The sequence below is a fragment of the Heterodontus francisci genome, unplaced genomic scaffold (assembly GCF_036365525.1).
Source record: "Heterodontus francisci isolate sHetFra1 unplaced genomic scaffold, sHetFra1.hap1 HAP1_SCAFFOLD_940, whole genome shotgun sequence".
Lineage (NCBI taxonomy): Eukaryota > Metazoa > Chordata > Chondrichthyes > Heterodontiformes > Heterodontidae > Heterodontus > Heterodontus francisci.
Window position 1 is genome coordinate 78,332 of NW_027140924.1, and position 22,929 is coordinate 101,260.

The 22,929-nt window shown below is 47.6% G+C and overlaps 1 long non-coding RNA gene across 1 annotated transcript; it reads right to left on the minus strand.

Annotated features, from left to right (window-relative positions):
* Positions 1–1,665: 1,665 nt before the first annotated feature.
* On the minus strand, positions 1,666–16,211 carry LOC137361407 (uncharacterized). Its single transcript, XR_010972189.1, has 3 exons — positions 16,136–16,211; positions 11,153–11,203; positions 1,666–1,955 (listed from the first exon to the last, which is right to left on the minus strand). It is a non-coding gene; the product is annotated as an uncharacterized lncRNA (long non-coding RNA).
* Positions 16,212–22,929: the final 6,718 nt, after the last annotated feature.

The window sequence follows — 22,929 nt, forward strand, 5'->3', positions numbered from 1 at the left end:
GCATTGAAGTAACCTGCCATGTGTCTGTCCAATGATAGGTTGGATAGTAAGCTGTCAAGAGGACATAAAGAGTCTACAAAGAGATTTCGATAGGTTAAGTGAGTGAGCAAAAAAGATGGAGTCTCATGTGGGAAAATGTGAGCTTGTCCACTTTAGCAGGAAGAATAAAAAGCAGTCTATTATTTAAATGGAGAGAGACTGCAGATCTGTACAGTACAGAGGGATCTGGGTGTCCTGGTACATGAATCACAAAATGTTACTATGCAGGTGCAGCGAGTGATTCGGAAGGCAAATTGAATGTTGTTGGTTATTGCAAGGTGAATAGAATATAAAAGTAGGGAAGTGTTGCGATAGCTGTACAGGACATAAGTTAGAGCACATCTGGAGTACTGTGGACTGTCTTGGTCTCCTTACTTAAGAAATTATATAATTGCATTAGAAGTAGTTCAGAGAAGGTTCACTCGGCTGATTCCTGGATGAAGGGGTTATCTTATGAGGAAAGGTTGAACAGGTTGGGCCAATACTCACTGGAGTTTAGAAGAATGAGAGGTGATCTTATTGAAACATCTCAGGTCCTGAGGGAACTGGACAGGGAGGATTCTGAGAGGATGTTTCCACTTGTTGGGGAGTCTGGAACTAGGGAACACAGTTTAAAAATTAGGGGCATCCCATTTAAAACTGAGATGAGGAGAAATGTTTTTCTCTCAGAGGGTGGTTAGTCTGTGGAATTCTCTTCCCCAGAGAGCAGTGGAGGCTGGATCATTGAATATATTCAAGGCTGAGTTAGATAGATTTTTGATCAATTAGGGAGTCAAGGGTTATGGGGGCAGACAGGAAAGTGGAGTTGAGGTCACAATCAGATCAGCCATTGAATGGCAGAGCAGGCTCAAGGGGCCGAATGGCCTTCTCCTGCTCCGATTTATTTTGTTCTTGTGTGTTCCATTTCACCAGACTGCCTCTATCCTCCTGAAGTCTGCTACTACTCCCTTCCCTGTTTATTACATTGCAGATGACACAAATGTTGGCAAACATTGAAGTTATGCCCTGTAAACACAAGTCCAAGTCATTTGTATATATCAAAAAGAACAGTGGTCCTCATATAAGCCTCCACTGTATACCCCCTCCAGTCTGAAACAACCATTGTCCACTCTCTCAGCCAATGTCATATCCACTCAGCCACAGCCCCTTTCATCCATGGAGCACTAGTATTGCTAACTGGTTTATTATGAGGCACCATTAAGTCCTCCCCATGAGGACCCTGGTCCCAGACCTCTCTGTTTCTACTTTCCCATCAACATTCCCCAGACAGGTACAGCATGGATTAGATACAGAGTAATGCTCCTTCTACACTGTCCCATCCAACACTCCCAGGTCAGGGACATCATGGGGTCGATACAGAGTGAATCTCACTCTACACTGTCCGAAACAGAGACAGAGAGAGACAGAAACAGAGAGACACAGACCGACAGGGTGACTGAGAGTGAAAGAATGATATTTAACATCGGATATTGGAAGAGGAGGATGCAATTTAACCCCACAACCCTGTTCCGGCATTCAATGGAGTGTTTGATGGGCTACATTAATCGGACGTGTACAGTCCTGTATCAGGCTGTGAGGAAGCAGAGCATGTTCAGTACACAACGGGTCAAAGGAAATGATTCACACCTGTCTGCTACTGGGAAGAAAGACTGACCTTGACATCAAGGCAGCATTTTACTGAGTGTGGCATCGAGGAGCCTGAGTAAAATTGAAGTCAGTGGGAATCAGGGGGAAAACGCTGTGCTGGTTGGTATCATACCATGCACTAAGGAAGATGGTTGTGGTTGTTGGAGGTCAATCATCTCAGTCCTAGGCCATCACTGCAGGAGTTCCTCAGGGTAATGTCCTCAGCCCAACCATCTTCAACTGAGATCCCAGCAGAAAATGCTTGATATACTGAGCAGGGCAAGTAGCATCTGTGGAGAGAGAAACAGAGTTAGTGATTCAGCTCAATGGTTTCCAGATTTCCAGCATCCACAGTATTTTGCCTCAGATAATGTAGCAATCCAGAGACACATGCACCAAGACCCGGACAACATTCAGGCTTGGGCCGACCAGTGGCAATTAACATTCACGTTACCCAAGTGCCAGGCAATGACCATCTGCAATACGAGAGAATCCAACCACCTCCCCATGGCATTCAAAGCATTATCCCATCGCTGAATCCACCAGCATCAATATCCTGGGGAAACATTGACATCAAACTGAACTGAACGAAACACATCAATAGTTTTTTCACCATCTCTCTGAGACAGAGACACAGATAAAGAATGTGAATGGACCTTGACAGAAGCTCAGTAAATTGTTCCAGTATTATATCAGAGCAAAGGAAGAGGCATATAACGTTAGCCCCTTTATAACTGTATCCTTTAATTTAGATTGCCTCTCCTCCTTCTTCCTACCTGTGGAGGTGGATGATGTGGGCATGGTTCTTAATGAATACATTATGTCTGGCTTCATAAAAGATGGGGAATGATGCGGACAGTGCAGTTAAAGAGGAGGGTGTGAAATATTGGATGGGATAAACAGAGTGAGAGGGAAATATTAAGGTTTTTGGCAGTTTTGAAAGTGAATAAATGGTCAGGCCTGGATGCATTGGAATCAGTTCAGAGAAGGTTCACTACACTGATTCCTGGGATGAAGGGGTTGTCCTATAAGGAATGATTGACCAGGTTGGGCCTGTACACATTGGAGTTTAGAAGAATGAGAGGTGATCTTATTGAAACATACAAGATTCTGAGGGGACTTTACAGGGCGGATGCTGGGAGGATGTTCCCCTTGTGGGGGAGTCTGGAACTAGGGGGCACAGTTTAAAAATAAGGAGTCTCTCATTTATGACAAAGATGAGGAGGAATTTTTCTCTCTCAGCAGTTGTTTAGACTCTGGAATTCTCTTCCCCAGAGAGCAGTGGAGGTTGTGTCATTGAATATATTCAAGGCTCAGTTAGACAGATTTATGAGCAACAAGGGAGTCAAAGGTTATGGGGGCAGGGGATAGGCAGGAAAATAGAGTTAAGGCCACTATCAGATCAGTCATGATCTTATTGAATGGCAGAGCAGGCCCGAGGGGCTGAATGGCCTACTCCTAATCCTATTTCTTATGATCTTGTGTATAAAATGGAGGGTGTTCTCACCAGATGTGTAAAATGGAGGGCGGGGCCACATACACCTCTCACATTTTAACCCAATTTTTATAACAGAGACAAGGCCATGTGTAAGATGGGGTCTAGTGCAGTCCTAACTAGTGCATTGATAACTGAGGCTAGTGTAAAAGGTAGCGAGGATGCAGAATTCTTCAAATGCATTCAGGGAAACTATTTTAGGCCAGTACGTAGCAAGGCCAACAAGAGATGGATCAGTTCTACACTTAGTTTTCGGGAATGAAGCTGGGCCACTGGAAGGCGAGTTAGAAAAAGTGGACTGGGAAAACCTACTTGAAGGTAAATCAGTGTCAGAGCAGTGAGAGGGAATCATTTCATCTTGGAGGATTTATTATTCCAGATTTATTTTTTATTTTCAGAGAAATTCAAGTTCACAAAAGACATTCACCTTCCTACTGTTGACTGACTGTCTCAGCTTTTGCATATTAGAACAAAGAACAAAGAACAGTACAGCACAGGAACAGGCCATTCGGCCCTCCAAGCCTGCGCTGATCTTGATGCCTGTCTAAACTAAAACCTTCTGCACTTCCGGGGACCATATCCCTCTATTCCCATCCTATTCATGTGTTTGTCAAGATGCCTCTTAAACGTCGCTATCGTATATTGTCCCCAATCTTTTTCTTTCATGTGTCTAATGTTAGTCAGACATTGTGAACCACTTCAATCTCTCAGGACACCTACTGTAAAGACCTTCAGTTGTGTGTATCTGCAAGGGACGCAATCCACAATCGAATTCACAGCATATTCAATCAAACAAAATCTTCAACTTCATTCAAACACCCTGATATCCTGTCTCTGCACAGATAACTGACAGTTCCACAATGCAGGAATGTCTGAATTGAAAGAAAGAAACGTCAGCTGTATTTTAAACATTGAGACTGAAATATTTCAGGAGCCTACTCAACCAAGAAGTATTCAGAGAAAAGTCAGGATAGGTATTGAAAGAGAAAGAGAGTGAGCGAAATGGAAAGACAGAGAGAGACAGAGAGACTGCCTGCTCCAGTATGTGTAACGTACTGTGGGTAGAAAGTCAAGTCTCTCTGTTCCTGTACCCGTTTTAACATTGTACCATTTAGTTTATATTGCCTGTCCCACGGGTGCCTCCATGAAACCTGGTGACAGGGTTTAGTGTGAAAGAACGAGTTGGTGATGCAGAGGTTATGATAGGTACACAACTCAAGCAGTCTCTGCCCGTTCTCATTCATCCTTCCAACGCCATAGCGCCCAAGGCAGGAGGGCCATGAGTCATGGTCGGCCCCAACCCTGGCATTAAAGTCCCCCAGCAGGAATAGGTGTTCGGTGTTGGGGATGCTGCTAATGATGTTATGGAGTTGTTCATAGAACTGGTCTTTAGCTTCAGGTGCGGAACAGAGTGTTGGAGCATAGATGCTGAGTAGGTGTACTGGACCAGAGGTGGTGAGCAGTCGGATGGACAGTATGCGTTCCGAGCCATTTGAGGGAGGCTCTATCATGCTGAGCAAGGAGTTTCTGATGGCGAAGCCCACTCCATGCTGTCTTGGTTCTTCAGGATCCCTGCCCTGCCAGAAGAAGGTGTAGTCTTGCTCTGCTAGAGAGCCACTCGCGGGGAGGCGAGTCTCCTGAAGTGCTGCAATGTCCACATTGAGTCTACTGAGCTCGTTGTTAATGATGGCGGTCTTCCGAGAATCGTTGATTTGTGTAAGGTCTTCCGACAGGCCAGGACACATAGTTCTGACGTTCCAGCTTGCAAAGCGAAGGGCTGGTACCTTCTTTCCTTTTTTCATGTTGTTTGGTGCGGTGTATCAGTCCACCTTTCGGGCAATGACCCTGAGCTCCAAGCACCCATTGAAGCAGGCAGACTGTGGCGGGACAGAACCTTATTGACCGGGGGCTGCCCGGTTTGAGGCGGGCGGTAGCTGTCCAGTGAGGTGCAATGACCTCTCCCACCGACAAAGGCAACCCGTGGCGCCCAGTTTCTACGCCAATTTATCTGGACTTATAACCCGTAACTGCTGCCTTCCGTGTTGTTTCAGTCGCTGTGAGGCAACTATGGAGTGACCTCTCCATGGCGCATGCCTGGGCAAATTTATGGAGGTTGAGAGTTGCCCAGTCGTCAAAACCCCCCTCTCGGCCTTTCTGGTGGGGTCCAAAGGAGTGCAGGACACGACGTTTGGCACCAGTATGGCTGCAGGAACTGCCGGAAACATGCCAAAGGTGACACATGACCGCCTACGGGGTTCCGCTCCGGATTTTCTGTTAGGGTTTAAATCACACGCAGCTTCCACAGTGCGGACTGCGACACCGACCACTCCCTGGTGTGCAGCAAGGTTAGACTCAGACCAAAGAAGTTGCATCATTCCAAGCAGAAGGGCCACCCGCGCATCAACACGAGCAGAATTTCTCACCCACAGCTGTTACAAAAATTTCTAAATTCACTTGTAACAGCCCTTCAAAACACTCCCACAGGGGATGCTGAGACCAAGTGGGCCCACATCAGAGACGCCATCTATGAGTCAGCTTTGACCACCTACGGCAAAAGTGCGAAGAGAAATGCAGACTGGTTTCAATCTCATAATGAAGAGCTGGAACCTGTCATAGCCGCTAAGCGCATTGCACTTTTGAACTACAAGAAAGCCCCCAGCGATTTAACATCCGCAGCACTTAAAGCAGCCAGAAGTACTGCACAAAGAACAGCTAGGCGTTGCGCAAACGACTACTGGCAACACCTATGCAGTCATATTCAGCTGGCCTCAGACACCGGAAACATCAGAGGAATGTATGATGGCATGAAGAGAGCTCTTGGGCCAACCATCAAGAAGATCACCCCCCTCAAATCTAAATCGGGGGACATAATCACTGACCAACGCAAACAGATGGACCGCTGGGTTGAGCACTACCTAGAACTGTACTCCAGGGAGAATGCTGTCACTGAGACTGCCCTCAATGCAGCCCAGCCTCTACCAGTCATGGATGAGCTGGACATACAGCCAACCAAATCGGAACTCAGTGATGCCATTGATTCCCTAGCCAGCGGAAAAGCCCCTGGGAAGGACAGCATTACCCCTGAAATAATCAAGAGTGCCAAGCCTGCTATACTCTCAGCACTACATGAACTGCTATGCCTGTGCTGGGACGAGGGAGCAGTACCCCAGGACATGCGCGATGCCAACATCATCACCCTCTATAAAAACAAAGGTGACCGCGGTGACTGCAACAACTACCGTGGAATCTCCCTGCTCAGCATAGTGGGGAAAGTCTTTGCTCGAGTCGCTCTGAACAGGCTCCAGAAGCTGGCCGAGCGCGTCTACCCTGAGGCACAGTGTGGCTTTCGTGCAGAGAGATCGACTATTGACATGCTGTTCTCCCTTCGTCAGATACAGGAGAAATGCCGTGAACAGCAGATGCCCCTCTACATTGCTTTCATTGATCTCACCAAAGCCTTTGACCTCGTCAGCAGACGTGGTCTCTTCAGACTACTAGAAAAGATCGGATGTCCACCAAAGCTACTAAGTATCATCACCTCATTCCATGACAATATGAAAGGCACAATTCAACATGGTGGCTCCTCATCAGAGCCCTTTCCTATCCTGAGTGGTGTGAAACAGGGCTGTGTTCTCGCACCCACACTTTTTGGGATTTTCTTCTCCCTGCTGCTTTCACATGCGTTCAAATCCTCTGAAGAAGGAATTTTCCTCCACACAAGATCAGGGGGCAGGTTGTTCAACCTTGCCCGTCTAAGAGCGAAGTCCAAAGTACGGAAAGTCCTCATCAGAGAACTCCTCTTTGCTGACGATGCTGCTTTAACATCTCACACTGAAGAATGCCTGCAGAGTCTCATCGACAGGTTTGCGTCTGCCTGCAATGAATTTGGCCTAACCATCAGCCTCAAGAAAACGAACATCATGGGGCAGGATGTCAGAAATGCTCCATCCATCAATATTGGCGACCACGCTCTGGAAGTGGTTCAAGAGTTCACCTACCTAGGCTCAACTATCACCAGTAACCTGTCTCTAGATGCAGAAATCAACAAGCGCATGGGTAAGGCTTCCACTGCTATGTTCAGACTGGCCAAGAGAGTGTGGGAAAATGGCGCACTGACACGGAACACAAAAGTCCGAGTGTATCAGGCCTGTGTCCTCAGTACCTTGCTCTACGGCAGCGAGGCCTGGACAACGTATGCCAGCCAAGAGCGACGTCTCAATTCATTCCATCTTCGCTGCCTTCGGAGAATACTTGGCATCAGGTGGCAGGACTATATCTCCAACACAGAAGTCCTTGAAGCGGCCAACATCCCCAGCTTATACACACTACTGAGTCAGCGGCGCTTGAGATGGCTTGGCCATGTGAGCCGCATGGAAGATGGCAGAATCCCCAAAGACACATTGTACAGCGAGCTCGCCACTGGTATCAGACCCACCGGCCGTCCATGTCTCCGTTATAAAGACGTCTGCAAACGCGACATGAAATCGTGTGACATTGATCACAAGTCGTGGGAGTCAGTTGCCAGCATTCGCCAGAGCTGGCGGGCAGCCATAAAGACAGGGCTAAATTGTGGCGAGTCGAAGAGACTTAGTAGTTGGCAGGAAAAAAGACAGAGGCGCAAGGGGAGAGCCAACTGTGCAACAGCCCCAACAAACAAATTTCTCTGCAGCACCTGTGGAAGAGCCTGTTACTCCAGAATTGGCCTTTATAGCCACTCCAGGCGCTGCTTCACAAACCACTGACCACCTCCAGGCGCGTATCCATTGTCTCTCGAGATAAGGAGGCCCAAAAGAAGAAGAAAAGAGCCTGTCCCACAGTCTTCCTTCTAAAATCCATCACTTCACATTTCTCAGCATTGAAGTTAACCAGCCGTGTGTCTGTCCAATTCACCAGACTGCCAATAGTTTCCTGAAGTCTGCTACTATTCTCTTCTCTCTTTACTACATTTCCAAAGTTTTGTGTTATCGAAACAGAGAAAAATAGGAGCAGGAGTAGGCCATTCGGCCCTTCGAGCCTGCTCCGCCATTCAATATCATCACGGCTTATCATCCAAACTCAGTAACCTCTTCCCACTTTCTCCCTGTATCCCTTGATCTCATTAGCCCTAAGATCTATATCTAACTCTTTCTTGAATATATTTAATGATTTGGCCTCAACTGCTTTCCGTGGTAGAGAATTCTACAGGTTCACCACTCTCTGGGTGAAGAAATCTCTCCGTATCTCAGTCCTAAATGGCTTACACCTTATCCTTAGACTGTGACCCCTGGTCATGGACTCCCCCCCCATCGGGAACATCCTTCCTGTATCTAGTCTGTCCAGTCCTGTTAGAATTTTACAGGTTTCTATGAGATCCCCTCTCATTCTTCTAAACTTTAACGAATACAAGCCTAATCAACCCAATCTCTCTTCATACGTCAGTCCCAGGAATCAGTCTAGTAAACCTTCTTTACACTCCCTCCAGAGCAAGAACATCCTTCCTCAGATAAGGAGACCAAAACTGCACACAATCCTCCAGATGTGGTCTCACCAAGGCCTTGTATAATTGCAGCAAGATATCCTCGCTCCTGTACTCGAATTCTCTCGCTATGAAGGCCAACATACCATTTGCCTTCTTAACTGCCTGCTGCACCTGCATGCTTACCTTCAGCGATGGTGCACAAGGACACCCAGGTCTCGCTGCACCTCCCCCTTTCCCAATTTATCGCTGTTCAGATAATAAGCTGCCTTTCTGTTTTTTGCCACCAAAGTGGATAACCTCACATTTATCCACATCTGCCATGTATTTGCCCACTCACTCAACCTGTCCAAATCACACTGGAGTTTCTCTGCATCCTCCTCACAGCTCACACTCCTTTGATGTTCTGCCCTGTGAACCCAAGTCAGGTCATTAATATGCATCAACAAGAGCAGTGGTCCCATACAAACCTCTGGGGGACATCACTCTATACCTCCCTCCAGTCTGAAACAACCGTTCACCAATACTCTCTGTGTTCTGTCTCTTGGTCAATGTTAGATACAGAAGTGAGGGAGGCATAGAGAGAGACAGAGAGAGGGTGGGAGAGAGACATAGAGACAGAGAGAGGGAGGGAGAGAAACAGAGAGGGAGGCAGAGAGAGTGACAGAGAGGATGGGAGAGAGACAGAGAGAGGGAGGGAGAGAAAGAGAGAGCAAGGGAGGGAGAGCTAGAGAGAGCGAGGGAGGGAGCGCTAGAGAGAGCGAGGGAGGGAGAGATAGAGAGAGAGGGAGGCATAGAGAGACAGAGAGAGGGTGGGATAGAGAGAGAGGTGACACATCAAAGAGAGTGAGACAGAGTGAGAGAGAGACACAGCAAGGGAGACAGAGAGAGGTAGAGAGGGAGCGAGACAGAAGCATGGAGTGAGAGAGTGACAGAAACAGAGAGAGGGAGAGCGAGATAGAGGGCGAGCGAGAGGGAAAAGAGAGGGAGAGAGAGACAGAACAGGGAGAGAGAGAGACAGAGGGAGAGGGAGAGAGAGAGAGAGAGAGACAGAAAGAGGATGCGAGAGAGGAAGAGAGGGAGAGAGAGACAGAGCAAGAGGGACAGACAGGCATGGAGTGAGAGAGTGACAGAAACAGAGAGAGGGAGAGCGAGATAGAGGGCGAGCGAGAGGGAAAAGAGAGGGAGAGAGAGACAGAACAGGGAGAGAGAGAGACAGAGCAGGGAGACAGGCAGGCATGGAGTGAGAGAGTGACAGAAACAGAGAGAGGGAGGGAAAGAGAGAGAGAGAGATGGAGAGAAGGAGACAGAGTGAGATGGAGAGAGAGACAGAGAGGGAGGGAGAGAGAGAAAGAGGGAGGGATGGAGGGAGAGATAAAGAGAAGGAGACATCGAGACAGTGAGAGGGAGGGAGAGATAAACAGAGAGACAGAGAGAGGGAGACGAAGTGAGGGAGGCATAGAGAGACAGAGAGGGAGGCAGAGAGAGACAAAGGGGGAAAGAGAGAAAGAGAGATGTAGAGAGTGAGGGAGGGAGAGAGAGAGAGAGAGGGGGGCATAGAGAGACAGAGAGAGGGAGGGTGAGAGAGAGACATAGAGTGGGAGGGAGGGAGAGAGAGAGAGACAGAGAGGGAGGGAATGGGAGACGAAGTGAGGGAGGGGTAAAGAGACAGACATACAGAGAGAGGGAGCAAGAAAGAGAGGGAGGGAGAGACATGTAGGGAGAGAGAGAGAGAGAAATAGAGGGAGGGGAGTGAAAGAAAGGCAGAGAGGGAGAAGAGAGCGAGACAGAGAGAGAGGCAGAGACAGAGCAAGGGAGACAGAGAGAGTAAGAGAGGGCAGACAGAGGCATGGAGTGAGAGAGTGACAGAAACAGAGAGAGGGAGGGAGGGAGAGAGAAAGCGAAAGGGAGGGAGAGAGACAGAGAGATGGTTTCCAGATTTCCAGCATCCACAAAATTTTGCCTCAGATTAAGGGACCCTGCACTGCCAGAACTGTCCCAAACTTTTAACCTGTCTGGACCCCTCGTGACTTTGAACAGAGAACACAGAACAAACCTAAAATGTCTGACTGATGTCTGGTCTTTACGTTCTGAGAGAGGAGAGAGAGTCAGACAGGCAGATAGAGAGAAAACACAGACCGAGAGGGTGAGTGAGACACAGAGAGTGATCGCAGTAATTTTGTCACAGAACATAGGAAGAGAAGGAGGCCATTTAGCCCTTCAACCCTGTTCTGTCATTAAACAAGCTCATGGCTGATCTGTGATCTAAGACCATATACCCGTCTTGGCCCCTTATCACTTAATACTTTTGGTTAACAATAATCTATCAAACTCAGATTTAAACATTAACAAGTGGCTCAGCATCAATTGCCGTTTGTGGAAGAGAGTTCCACTTGCTCCGGTACAGTTTGAGATTGAAAAACCTCCTTCCCCGCAAATCCCCTCAGCCTTTTCACTCAGCTCCCTCCAGACAGAATTGGCAACAAGACAGCAAGAAACAAACAGGAAACAGGGATTTCAGGAGAGAAAGGTTTCACCTGATGTTCTTGTCACAGGATTCTCTGTCATGGGAGAGGTCATCGCAGATCCTACAGAAATAAACAACTCATTAATATCAGACAGAGAATTGGAGTAAAATAGAGACCAGATCGGTGAAAGCTTTCAGTCTGTCATAAAAAGTGAAATGGTTAAACAATGTTGTTATGGGAGAGGCCTGGCCTCCATTTGACTTCATTCAGATGGATGGATGGATATTAATATAAATAAAGATATATATTTGTCTCGGTTGGAGATGTAATAATTTCTGGTCGTTGGAATACCTTCAGTCTTGTTACTAGCTATCAGCCGCTGTATACAATTTCTAATTGCTCTGGTTTGATGATGGTAATATTTATGTTTGAAAGGATGGGGTGAATCTTATAACAATCTTCCAGAGATGAAGTGGGATTGAGGGACTGGAGTAAAGGTCAGTAACAGTGCAATACACTTTACACGGCTGAGTAACAAACTCTGTTGTGTTAAAGTTTAATAAATCACACTTGTGTTGCACTGTGACAATTGTTATCATTTTTTTTTAACAATAGGGATTGTTTTACTCACAGGATTTTCGATTGTATTTTCCTTTATTGGCCGATGTATAGAATATAAGAGCAGGGAGGTTGTGCTTGAACTGCATAAAACACTAGTTAGACCACAGCTAGAGTACTGCATACAGTTCTGGTCAGCACATTACAGGAAGGATGTGATTGTAGGAGAGAGGATACAGAGGAGATTTATAGAGGATGTTGTCAGGAATGAAGAATTGTAGCTGTGAAGAAAGATTGGACAGGCTGGAGTTATTTTTTTTGGAACAGAGGAGGCTGAGGGGAGATTTAATGGAGGTGTATAAAATTGTGAAGAGCCTAGATACAGTGGATAGGAAGGGCCTATGGAGAACAACCCAAGCTCTCCAATCTATCCATATATCTGAAAGAACTGAAATAAAGACAGAGAGAGAGAGAAAGAGGGACAGAGAGAGAGCGAGAGAGATAGAGAGGGGGCGGGAGGGGGAGAAAGAGAGAGCGAGTGGGAGGGAGAGAGGGAGGGCAAGTGAGAGAGTGGGAGGGAGGGAGAGAGAAACGGGGAGAGAGAGACTGGTGGAGAGAGAGAGAGAGAGACCGACTGAGGGGGGTGGGGGCGGGGGAGAGAGAGAGAGAGACTGGCTGAGGGACAGAGAGAGAGACCGGGTGAAGGAGAGGGTGAAGAATAAAATATCCCAAAGGGATGGAACAAGTTTGAGGGGCCGAACGGCCTCCTCCTATCTTCCTCAGGGCTTTACTAATATACAAGGTTGTGATGATAATTTTGAATAAATAAAATGGAATTAATTGACAATAGTTTCTCATTTAAGATTACTGATCCTATCACCTCCTAATGTGCTATAGTACTCTATGATTCGATGGTCCTGTTCTGAGAGAGAGAGAGAATGAGATGGGGTAAGAGAGAGAGAGAGAGAGAGAGATGGGGTGAGGGAGAGACAGAGAGAGAGATGGGTTTGGGAGAGAGAGAGAAAGAAAGATACAGAGATAGAGAGAGAGACGGGGTGAGAGAGAGATAGACAGAGACAGGGTGAGGGAGGGAGAGAGACAGGTAAGGACGAGAGAGAGAGACTGGCTGAGGGACAGAGAGAGACACACACAGTAAGGGAGAGGGTGAGGAATAAAATATCTCAAAGAGATAGGACGGGCTCGAGGGGCCAAATGGCCTCCTCCTCTCTTCCTAAGGGCTTTATTAATATTAAATACTGAACTAAACAAGGTAGTGATGATCATTTTTAGCAAATTAAATGGAATTAACTAACAATAGTTTCTCCTTTAAAATTATTAATCCGAATTCACAATTTTACTTGTGTGAATTTGGGCTTGACAGATAATTTGCTGTTTATTAACATCACTGAATGAATAAATATTTGAAGATTCAATGTCACTTTGTTCCCATCCTTGTTCAAACTCCTCCTGACTCACTCGAAGGTTTAAATCTGAGGAGCAGTTCTGGCGGTGCGGGGTCCCTTTAAGAGGTTGGGACTAACCCCCTCCCTGTTCCCCCTCGGGGTCACAACACTGGGTCAGGGGTCACAGACTGCACAGATACTGGCATTGACCCATAACCCCCTAACCCCAGGAAAAGGAAAGCAAAACTTCTGGTCCCTGTGAAATCAGATTGACAGTAAATTTAAACCCCAAGAGTGAAATATGAAAGGATAAAAAGAGAGATTTTGATGTTTGTAAAAACATTATTTACACAGAGGGAAGTGTTTGTGTTTACCTGTCTAACTTGGTCAATGTGAATATATGTGTCTCGGTGTGGGTTTCTCTCTCTCTCTCGGTCAGTGGGAATGGTGTCCCCATCTCACTGCAGTTACTGCCCCCTCTCACCATCTCCATCTGCTGGTGTCCCCATCTCACTGCAGTTACTGCCCCCTCTCACCATCTCCATCTGCTGGTGTCCCCGTCTCACTGCAGTTACTGCCCCCTCTCACCATCCCCATCTCCCTGTGTCCTTGTCTCACTGCAGTTACTGCCCCCTCTCACCATCTCCATTTGCTGGTGTCCCCATCTCACTGCAGTTACTGCCCCCTCTCACCATCTCCATCTACTGGTGTCCCCATCTCACTGCAGTTACTGCCCCCTCTCACCATCTCCATTTGCTGGTGTCCCCGTCTCACTGCAGTTACTGCCCCCTCTCACCATCCCCATCTCCCTGTGTCCTTGTCTCACTGCAGTTACTGCCCCCTCTCACCATCTCCATCTGCTGGTGACCCCGTCTCACTGCAGTTACTGCCCCCTCTCACCATCTCCATCTGCTGGTGTCCCCGTCTCACTGCAGTTACTGCCCCCTCTCACCATCTCCATCAGCTGGTGTCCCCGTCTCACTGCAGTTACTGCTCCCTCTCACCATCTCCATCTGCTGGTGTCCTTGTCTCACTGCAGTTACTGCCCCTCTCACCATCTCCATCTACTGGTGTGCTTGTCTCACTGCAGTTACTGCCCCCTCTCACCATCTCCATCTCCTGGTGTCCTTGTCTCACTGCAGTTACTGCCCCCTCTCACCATCTCCATCTGCTGGTGTCCTTGTCTCACTGCAGTTACTGCCCCCTCTCACCATCTCCATCTCCCGGTGTCCTTGTCTCACTGCAGTTACTGGCCCCTCTCACCATCTCCATCTGCTGGTGTCCCCATCTCACTGCAGTTACTGCCCCCTCTCACCATCTCCATCTGCTGGTGTCCCCATCTCACTGCAGTTACTGCCCCCTCTCACCATCTCCATCTGCTGGTGTCCCTGTCTCACTGCAGTTACTGCCCCCTCTCACCATCTCCATCTCCCGGTGTCCCCATCTCACTGCAGTTACTGCCCCCTCTCACCATCTCCATCTGCTGGTGTCCCTGTCTCACTGCAGTTACTGCCCCCTCTCACCATCTCCATCTGCTGGTGTACCCGTCTCACTGCAGTTACTGCCCCCTCTCACCATCTCCATCTCCTGGTGTCCTTGTCTCACTGCAGTTACTGCCCCCTCTCACCATCTCCATCTGCTGGTGTCCCCATCTCACTGCAGTTACTGCCCCCTCTCACCATCTCCATCTGCTGGTGTCCCCATCTCACTGCAGTTACTGCCCCCTCTCACCATCTCCATCTGCTGGTGTCCCTGTCTCACTGCAGTTACTGCCCCCTCTCACCATCTCCATCTCCCGGTGTCCCCATCTCACTGCAGTTACTGCCCCCTCTCACCATCTCCATCTGCTGGTGTCCCCATCTCACTGCAGTTACTGCCCCCTCTCACCAGCTCCATCTGCTGGTGTCCCTGTCTCACTGCAGTTACTGCCCCCTCTCACCATCTCCATCTGCTGGTGTACCCGTCTCACTGCAGTTACTGCCCCCTCTCACCATCTCCATCTCCTGGTGTCCTTGTCTCACTGCAGTTACTGCCCCCTCTCACCATCTCCATCTGCTGGTGTCCCTCTCTCACAGCAGTTACTGCCCCCTCTCACCATCTCTATCTCCTGGTGTCCTTGTCTCACTGCAGTTACTGCCCCCTCTCACCATCTCCATCTCCCGGTGTCCTTGTCTCACTGCAGTTACTGCCCCTTCTCACCATCTCCATCTCCCGGTGTCCTTGTCTCACTGCAGTTACTGCCTCCTCTCACCATCTCCATCTGCTGGTGTCCCCGTCTCACTGCAGTTACTGCCTCCTCTCATCATCTCCATCTGCTGGTGTCCCTCTCTCACAGCAGTTACTGCCCCCTCTCACCATCTCCATCTGCTGGTGTCCCCGTCTCACTGCAGTTACTGCCCCCTCTCACCATCTCCATCTGCTGGTGTCCCCGTCTCACTGCAGTTACTGCCCCCTCTCACCATCTCCATCTCCTGGTGTCCCTCTCTCACAGCAGTTACTGCCCCCTCTCACCATCTCCATCTCCTGGTGTCCTTGTCTCACTGCAGTTACTGCCCCTCTTCATCGTCATTACAAGCAGGCAATGATCTGAATTAATGGCTGTACTTGGGCAAGTGAAGGCTTTCTTGATGCTGTTCTTGTTTCTTTCACTGATCATCAGAAAATCTAAAAGCAAAATACTGCGGATGCTGGAAATCTGAAATAAAAACAAGAAATGCTGGAACCACTCAGCAGGTCTGGCAGCATCTGTGGAAAGAGAAGCAGAGTTAACGTTCGGGTCACTGACCCTTCTTCTAAATTATTGATGTTGAGTCCAAACAACTCTTTCATGCAGATGTCTATTTTCCCACTCTGGTCGGGTGTCCTCATTCCATTTTTCGCTGTTTAAAACTTCTTGTCTGGGTTTGAGAGTACCTCAACATTAACACCTCCAGTACTGCCCACCTCAACATTCAACCCGCTGAGAAATAAAAAGTCACCTCAATATCAAATTCCCTCAGTGAAACCCAGCCTTAACATCGGACCCTCCCAGTAATGCCCGCCTCAACATTCAACTCGGGTCCTGGGCCCTGTCCCAGCTCCTGCCACTCACCAGTCCTTTCCACTCCTCTGTCATCGCCACACCCTTGCTTCCACTGCTCCTCGGGCATCGCTGCTTGCTGGCTCCCGCTACTCCCCAGACCTCGATGTTTCCTGGATCCCGCCACTCCTCAGCCCTCGATGTTTCCTGGCTCCGCCACTCCCCAGCCATTGCTGCTCTCTGTCTCCTGGCGCTCCTCGGCTCTAATAGATCATGTTTCATGAATCAAACTCCTCTGCCATTCGTCGACTCTCCATGCCACCTCCTTCCAAGCCAACATATTACTTTTTCTGGTTCCCTCTATTTCTTGTTTCCGTCCATGTCTTTTAATGACTGTTAATTATTTCGCACACCTCTAACAACTGTTATTTATGTTAGCTCAATGTTTTTTTTACAAACTGTCCCATACACTTTGCCATTTATTTAAACGTTTTTTAAATGTTTTGGAAAATTTAAAAAAATCAACGTTTATAAAAGTTTTACTCACCAGTTTTAGGGGAAAGGACTTAATAGGTTAGGTAAACACTACTCACCTTCCTGTAAGCTCCAGGTAACTTTTGGGACATGCCTTATGCTGCTGTTAGTTTTGGCTGATTCCGTGAGCCTGTCTCCTCTTCACTCCTGTACGTGCTCTAACATTTACAATTACATTGAACTATGCTGGAGAGATCTGGTGGGACCCACATCCTGAGGAAATCATCTGGGAATCTCATTAAAATTTTCACCTGGATCATAAAGTTTGGGAAGTTGACATTTTTGGTCGAGGTCAGTGGCAAGCACAGTAACTTCACTGCTGACTGCAAAATAGGGGCCAGAGAATCAATCAGAACAGCATTTCACCCATCACTGTCTGTGCTGACTCTTTCAAAAAATGATCTGTGATGTAGAGCAAACTTTGTGGTCCGTGCATGGCATCTGGTCATGTAACTTCTACACAATTTGTTTTCTCTATTTCTCTCCTTTGTGCACCGCAGACTGGGCTACAGATTCATGGAGGTCTTATTTCTATAAGTTAATTTGTTGTTATATACTTCTTAAAACGTAGACTCCCTTTCTGGCAACCTGTGGCTTTGAACACTTTTTAAGGAGGTTTTGACTCACTGCCAATGAGTCCCACTCTCCTGCTCTTCCCCGACATTGCTGCAATGTTTTCCGCTAGAAGTATATATCATGTTCCCTTTTGAAAGTTCCGACTGAATCAGCTGTGACCAGATTTTTCAGACAAAATAATTGAGATAACAACGACTTTTCTTTTGCTGACAGTGACATCAAAGTGATATTCAGTGTAGAGGTTGATCTCTCAGACTGATGGAGATATGGGATTAGCTGGGAGATTTCTCCTGAATTCACCACAATTTTCAGGGAGAGCGGTTTGATCCGGAGAAAGTGGGCCTCTTTGAAGAAATTGAGAGCTTCCATCCAGCCAATCTTGATGTTGAGAGTTGAGTGCAGAACTTCTTGAAAACAATGTTCAGAGGAAACTGCCTTCGTTCCACTTATGGGGATATGAGGACAGATGACCAACAGATTGGTCAATGAGATAGGCTTTAAGGAGCGTCTTAAAGTATGAGAAAGAGGCAGCGAGGTTTGGGCCTAAAACACTGAAAGAATAGCTGCCAATCGCGGCAGGAAGAAGTGGGAGATGCTGTAGAGGCCAAAGAAGGAGCAATGGAAAGTTCTGGAAGGGCCACATTTTTTTTCTATCCCCTCAAAATTTGCTGGAAAACAGAAACATTTCTCTCTGAGTCCTGAAAAAACCCAGGCTCTATCTAACACAAATTTTCAGATCCTTTCTGGCCATCGGAGAGGTGCCAGAGGATTGGAGGACAGCAAATGTGGTACCATTATTCAACAAGGGTAGCAGGGACAGACCAGGTTATTACAGGCCGGTGAGTCTAACATCAGTGGTTGGGAAACTATTGGACAAAATTCTGAGGGACAGGATTAATATCCACTTGGAGAAGCAGGGAATAATCAGGAATAGTCAGCATGGCTTTGTCAGGGGGAGATCGTGTCAACTTGATTGAATTTTTCGAGGAGATGACTAGATGTGTAGATGAAGATAAAGCAGTTGATGTTGCCTACACAGACTTCAGTAAGGCTTTTGGTAAGGTCCTGCATGGGAGATTGGTTAAGAAGGTAAGAGCTCATGGGATCCAGGTCAACTTGGCAAATTGGATCCAAAATTGGCTTAGTGGCCTGAAACAGAGGTAAATGGTTGAGGGTTGTTTTTGCGAATGGAGGGTTGTGACCAGTGGTGTGTCACAAAGATCGGTGCTGGGACCCCTGCTGTTTGCAGTGTACATTAATGATTTAGAGTGAATATAGGAGGTAGGATAAGTAAGTTCGCAGATGACACAAAAATTGGTGGTGCCATAAATAGTGAGGAGGAAAGCCTTAGATTACAGGGAGATATTGATGGGCTGGTAAGATGGGCGGAGATTTGGCAAATGGAATTTAATCCTGAGATGTGTGAGGCGATGCATTTTGGGAGGACTAGCAAGCCAATGGAATATACAATGGATGGTAGGACTCTAGGAAGTACAGAAGGTCAGAGGGACATTGATGCACTTGTCCATAGATCACTGAAGACAGCAGCACAGGTAGATAAGGTGTTTAGGGAGGCATATAGGATTCTTGTCTTTATTAGCCGAGGCATAGAATATAAGAGCAGCGAGGTTACGATGGCACTGTATAAAATCCTAGTTAGGCCACAACTGGAGTACTGTGTACAGCTCTGGGCACCACACTATAGGAAGGATGTGATTGCACTGGGGAATGTGCAGAGGAGATTCACCAGGATGTTGCCTTGGCTGGAGCATTTCAGCTGTGGAGAGAGACTGAAAAGGCTAGGGTTGCTTTCCTTCGAACAGAGAAGGATGAGGGGGGACATGATTGAGGGACACAGAATTAAGAGGAGCATTGATAGGTGAGATAGGAAGAGACTTTTTCCCTTAGCAGAGGGGTCAATAACCAGGGGGCATAGATTTTAGGTAAGGGGCAGGAGGTTTAGAGGGAATTTGAGGAAAACAAATTCACCCAGAGGGTGTTTGGAATCTGGAATACACTGCCTGAAGGGATGGTAGAGGCAGGAACCCTCACAAAATTTAAGAAGTATTTTGATGAGCACTTGAAACGCCATAGCATACAAGACTACGGCTCATGTGCTGGAAAATGGGATTAGAATTGATGGCTGGCACAGACACGATGAGCCGAATGGCCTGTTTCTGTGCTGTATAACTTGATGACCTCATGTCTCTATGAACATCAAAGAGTGCTGGACATTAAGTACAACAGCAACCAGCCTCTGAGGTTATAACTTAGTCAGACATTGTTTATTCATTCAGGGGATGTGGGCGTGGTTGGAAAGTCAAACATTTATTTAATCATTCCTAATTGTCCCTGAGGAGGTGGTAATGAGCCAGCTTCTTGAACTGCTGCAGCGCGTGTTACTCATATGTTACTCCAATAGTGCTGTTTGATAAGGAGCTCCAGGATTTTGACCCAGTGACAATAACCGAACAGTGTGTGCTTGGAAGGAAACTTGGAGGTGGTGTTATTCCCATGTGCCTGTCTGCTTTGTTCTTTAGCTGCTATCGGTCGCAGGTTTGAAATATGCTGTCAAAGTCATTTGGCGGAATGCCTCATCACCAGACTTTCAAACAAGCACCAAGATGTAGCTTGGCTGGTGGTGAGAAGGGCCCTCCCCGTCAGATCCTTCATGCACACCCGAAGTCTCGCCCCCTCCGCACAGTGCCCCCGCGTTGACTGTGGTGGGGAAGAGACGGTTGCCCACCTCCTCCTGGAATGTGCCTTTGCAAAGCAGGTGTGGAAAGAGATGCAGTGGTTTTCGTCAAGGTTCATCCCAAGCAGCTCTGTAACACAGGAGTCTGTGCTCTACGGGCTGTTCCCAGGGACGCACACCGAGACAAACATCAACTGCTGCTGGAGGACTATCAATTCGGTGAAAGACGCCCTTTGGTCTGCCCGAAACTTGCTGGTCTTCCAGCGCAAAGAGTTGTCCACCACCGAATGTTGCAGACTGGCACATTCCGAGGTCCAGGACTACGTGCTGAGGGACGCACTAAAGCTTGGGGCAGCCGCAGCAAAGGCTCAATGGGGAAAGACCACAGTGTAAGGTTCCCCCACCAAGATGGACTGAGGGGCTGGATCCATGGGAAACCCCTCGAACTGTATCGTTAATATTCTGAATTGCTGTAAATGTAAAACTGTAATTGACATGACAATTGTGAAACGGAAGGGTTGGGAAGAAACTCATGACAGTATTGAAGGAAACTGATCTCCCTTGCAATGTTTGTATTTTTTGGTGCTGTTTGGAAACTGTTTGGCAATGTAATTTTTACAGATTTTTATGAATAAAGTATATTTTGGGAAATAAAAATAAAAGAAATATGCTGTCAAAGTATCCTTGGTGAGTTGTTGCAGTGCATCTTGGAGATAATGCACAACAAAAGCAGGTTGCGTTGCTGGTGGAGAGAGTTAATGTTTATTGGATGCCAATCATGCAGGCTGTTTCTTGGTCCTGGATGGTGTCGAGTTCCTTGAGTGTTGTTGGAGCTGCACTCATCCACACTTCTGACTTGTGCCTTCTCGGTAGTGGAAAAGTTTTGATAGTCAGGAGGAGAGTCACTTGCTGGTCCAGTTAAGTTCCTGATCAATGACAACGCCCAGGATGTTGATAGTGTGAGATTCCACAATGGTAATTTCATTGAAAGACAAGGGTAGATGGGTAGACTCTCTCAATTTGAAGGTACTCATTGCCTGCCAGTTGTGTGGCACAATTTTGCTGAACACTTTTCAGCCCAAGTCGGAATGTTGTTCAGGTTTTGCTTTATGCAGGACATGGACTTCTTCAGTGTCGGAATGGTTGAGAATGGAATTTAGCACTGTTTAATCAAAGCTTTTTCCCAGGGTGCAAGAGTCAGTTACTGGGGGACATAGGTTTAAGGTGCAAGGGGCAAAGTTTAGAGGGGATGTGCGAGGCAAGTTTTTTACACAGAGGGTGCTGAGTGCCTGGAACTTGCTGCCAGGGGAGGTGGTGGAAGCAGATACGATAGCGACGTTTAAGAGACATCTTGACAAATATATGAATAGAAAGGGAATAGAGGGATATGGGCCCTGGAAGTGCAGAAGGTGTTAGTTTAGGCAGGCATCAAGATCGGCGCAGGCTTGGAGGGCCGAATGGCCTGTTCCTGTACTGTACTGTTCTTTGTTCTTTGTTCTTTTTATCACCGAGCATCCCCACTTCTGACCTGATGATGGAGGGAAGGTCAAAAGCAGCAGACTATGATTGGGTGTAGGACACTACCCTGGGGAACTCCTGCAGCACATGCTAGGGCTAATATGATTGGCCTTCAACAACCAGAAACATCTTTTATGCCAGGAATGACATCAGGCAGTGGATAGATTTCCCCGATTCCCACTGACTTATATTTTACCATGGCCCCTTATTACCACACTTAGTTAAATGCTGCCTTGATGACAGGAGCAGTCACTCTCACCTGACCTCTGGAATCCAACTCTTTTGTTTGTATGGACCAAGGCTGCAATGAGGTCTGGAGCTTACCAGTGTTGGCAGAATCCAAGCAGGACATCAGTGAGCAGGTTTTCGGTCAGTATGTTTCTGGATATATACTTGAGGTGCTGAAACCAGCAGGGCTATGGACCAAGAACTGGAAAGTGCCATTGATACTGCATAACACTTTTTCTGAAGGCACAAAAACATTATGGTTTGAATGGTCTCCTTCAGAACCATAATGTTTTCCATCTTCTAGGTTTCTATAAAGCCCAGGGAATGGACTGAAGCAGATCCCAGTAAAGGCGATGGTCCAAGATATAAAACCGAGAGGAATGAACTGAAATGGGCCAGAACACAGAGCATTGTCTGGGATATAAACCCCAGGGGATGGGCTGAATCTGGTCAGTAAAGAGGGGACATTCTGGGAATGGGGTTTGGCATGGTTAGTGTGTAGTTTACAGACAATGACACATTTGCACTTCCATGAGTGAAAATACAGCTGTGTCAGATGAATGGACTTTGAGAGAACAAAAAACTTCAAGCGTAACAAACAGACAGACAACGTGTAATCCAGGGAGGATGGGCCCAGTGAGATCAGATAGTGTGCAACCCGGGAAGGATGGACCCAGTGAGATCAGACAGTGTGTAACCCGGGGAGGATGGACCCAGTGAGATCAGATAGTGTGTAACCCGGGAAGGATGGACCCAGTGAGATCAGACAGTGTGTAACCCGGGAAGGATGGACCCAGTGAGATCAGGCAGTGTGTAACCCGGGGAGGATGGACCCAGTGAGATCAGATAGTGTGTAACCCGGGAAGGATGGACCCGGTGTGATCAGACAGTGTGTAACCCGGGAAGGATGGACCCAGTGAGATCAGACTGTGTGTAACCCGGGAAGGATGGACCCGGTGTGATCAGACAGTGTGTAACCCGGGAAGGATGGACCCAGTGAGATCAGACTGTGTGTAACCCGGGGAGGATGGACTCAGTGTGATCAGACAGTGTGTAACCCGGGGAGGATGGACTCAGTGTGATCAGACAGTGTGTAACCCGGGGAGGATGGACTCAGTGTGATCAGGCAGTGTGTAACCCGGGGAGGATGGACCCAGTGAGATCAGATAGTGTGTAACCCGGGAAGGATGGACCCAGTGAGATCAGACAGTGTGTAACCCGGGAAGGATGGACCCAGTGAGATCAGACAGTGTGTAACCCGGGAAGGATGGACCCAGTGAGATCAGACAGTGTGTAACCCGGGAAGGATGGACCC